Source organism: Panthera uncia, chromosome X, assembly GCF_023721935.1.
Source record: "Panthera uncia isolate 11264 chromosome X, Puncia_PCG_1.0, whole genome shotgun sequence".
Lineage (NCBI taxonomy): Eukaryota > Metazoa > Chordata > Mammalia > Carnivora > Felidae > Panthera > Panthera uncia.
The window spans coordinates 75,467,888-75,470,836 of NC_064817.1; the positions used below are offsets into that span (position 1 = coordinate 75,467,888).

The window sequence follows — 2,949 nt, forward strand, 5'->3', positions numbered from 1 at the left end:
AAAAATGATAATAATGCATATGATTCTTGTCCACATAAATGCAAATTAATCTTGTCTAGTGGAACGTCATTGATTAGTGTCCTGCAGCTTGAGCTCTTCTGCATTTCAGAATTCCTTATTTTGTGTGTGTGTGTCTTAGAATTCTTCTTGGACCATGTGATACCTGAGTGGCATTGTCAATTTTGACTCAGGTCATGATCTCAAGGTTCATGAGTTCAAGACTCCCTTTGGGCTCTACACTGACAGTGCAGAGCCTGCTTGGATCCTCTCTCTTCCTTTCTCTCTGCCCTTCCCCTGCTCGCTCTCACTCTCTGCTCTCTCTCTCTGTCTCTCTCTCCCTCAAAAATAAGTAAGCTTAAAAAAATTATGTCTGTTCTGGGATACTGACTGGCATTTTCTACTGGACAAGGAGAGGGTGCAGCTGCAGAAAACCAATCAGGGGAATTTCAATTCTCTGAGTGATGAATAAGGGAGGCAACAAGGAGGTTGGGTTTTGAGTCTGAGGCAAGGCTCTGCTCTTTCGAGAGGGACAGGAGCCATGGCTCAGAAAATGGAGTTGGTATGGGCCTCCTCCACTTGCAGGCCAAGGCCTCTATAGAAGACAGCACCTTACTTATGCAGACTCTTATGAGAGCATCCAGAGTTCGGAGGATCCACCTACCAACCAGGCCACAGCAGCTGGGCCAAATGCTAGTCCCCAGAGTTCACAGCCCCCAACAGCCAGTGAGATGGCTGTTGTTCGAGTTTTAGCAGCTGCCACTATGCCCAAAACAGTTTTAATGCTCAGAATGCCACGACAAAAGGCCCAAATCGTGTGTATGGTTTCTTTCAGGCTCTTAATGCCAAGGAGATTTCCAATGTCCTATGTAAGGCAGCCTTTAAGTCCCAGGTTGCCACCCAAAGTTCTGAAAATTCAGCCTATGATATTTTCCACCTGTGAGTTAACAGCTAACAAGTCCAAGATGGCCTTTAAGTCCTTGAACACCACTATGAAAGTTGACCCAAGTGCCACCTACAATTTCTCTGTCATAGCCAGTGATATGGTTAATACTTAGTCTAAGACAGCCTTTAAGGCTTTGAATGACACCACTAAGCCCCCAAAAGCTTATACCCATACCCAGAATATTTAACAAGCTCCACAGATATCAGCAGATGGTTCTGAGGCTCAGACTCTGGAGTCCAGGAGTATAATTTGGCTATAATTTAGAACAAGAAAACACACAAGTTTAATACCTTGAATGTAGAAAAGGATAGCAGTGGGGATTAGAGGCAAGTTCTACTGGCTGCAGGGACCTGGAGGTCTGCACCAGGAGGGTGCAGGTACCTGGAGGTCTGCCAGGTGCACCCTCCAATGTGCTCTGGCAGACCCAATTGTCCTGGCAGAACCCATCAGGCTGGCAAAAACAGCCAGCCAGGCAGACCCCACCAGCACATCAGAACCTCCCAGCTATGACAGACCGCACCAGCCTGGAAGAACTCAGTTTCTTGGCAGAACCCCATTGTCTGGCTTGGTACAGTTGTCTGGCTGAACCCACTGGCCTGGCAGAACCCACCAGGCGGGCAGCATCCTTCAGATTGGCAAGGATCTCCTGATTGGCCACTACCACCTGTCTTCTGCCACCTGATTGGCCACTTCCCACTGACTGGCCACTCCCACCTGACTGTATCCCCACTGATTGGTCAATTTCACCTGACTGGCAGAATCTGCACCCCTCTCCCAACTAGCATGCATCACAGAACCTGGGTTCCCCACAATGTCCAGATGTGGCCCTTCTTCAGGAAAGAACAAATAAGTTGATTAAATACTTGATGCTTAAATATTATACCAAGGTGCCCATCAAGCACTCAGAAATGCTGTGGGATATCAGCCATAAATGCACTGATGTTTATCCTGGAGAAGAAATTTGGGATTCAACTGAAGGAGATTGACAAGAGCACCTGCAGATTCTTCTCAGTAACCCCCAAGTCCCTGGCTGGCACACTGGGGACAAAGACACACCCAAGCTGGGTGTTCTCTTAGTGGCATTGGGCATCATATTCATGAATGGCAACTGTGCCAGTGAAGCTGTCCTCTGGGAGACACTAAGCAAGATGGGACCGAGTTCTGGGGTGAGATATTCTCTCCTTGGAGATCTAAGGAAACTTCTCGTTTATGAGTTTGTAAAGCAAAAGTACCTGGATTACAGACAAATGCTGAACAGCAACCCTCTGGAGTATGAATTCCTCTGGGGCCTCTGTTCCTACCATAAAGCTAGTGAGATGAAAGTGCTGACATTCATTGCAAAGGTTCAGAAGAGAAATCCTTGCCACTGGACTGCATCATTCATGGAGGCTGAAAAAGAGGCCTTAAATGTTCTGAACGCTGCTGCAGCTGAGGCTGAGGACCAGGATGAGGAGAAAACCTGAGTGGAGATTGCAGATGGGACTGTATCTGGGCCCAGGAGCTGGGATGACATTGAGTTCGCGCTGCTGATCTGGGCAGAGGAAGGAGATTTTGGTGATCCCTGGTCCAGAATCCCATTTACCTTCTGGACCAGATACCACCAGAATGCCCACTCCAGATTTCCTCAGACCTTTGCTGGCTTCTTTATTGGCCCTGGTGGTACAGCCAATGCCATTTTTTTCTGCCAACTTTGGTGTCATTGGTTTCTTCTGGGTTGAGTGAAATTGGCGGATATTGATAATTAGTTGCAGTAGTCTTTCTGCTAAGTGAGGCTGAAGCCTCAGATTCCTTCTAAACACAGCTATCTAGAGAGCCACGTTCTGTTGATTGAAAGTAGCATGTGAGATCAATTTGTTTTATGTTCCTTGTTTGTTGCTTTTCTTCTCTCTGTGTGCTGTCAATCTTTGGTATAAGAGTTGAAACTGCAAAGTGAAAAAAAAAATGCCTATTCTGCCCGTGCTCTATAAATAGAACAAAATAGTCCGAATGACAGCACATCTGTTTAC

General features: G+C 46.8%; 1 pseudogene; it reads left to right on the top strand.

The window, feature by feature from the left end:
- The first annotated feature begins 561 nt into the window (after positions 1 to 561).
- LOC125931349 (melanoma-associated antigen D1-like) lies at positions 562 to 2,665 on the top strand (annotated as a pseudogene).
- Positions 2,666 to 2,949: the final 284 nt, after the last annotated feature.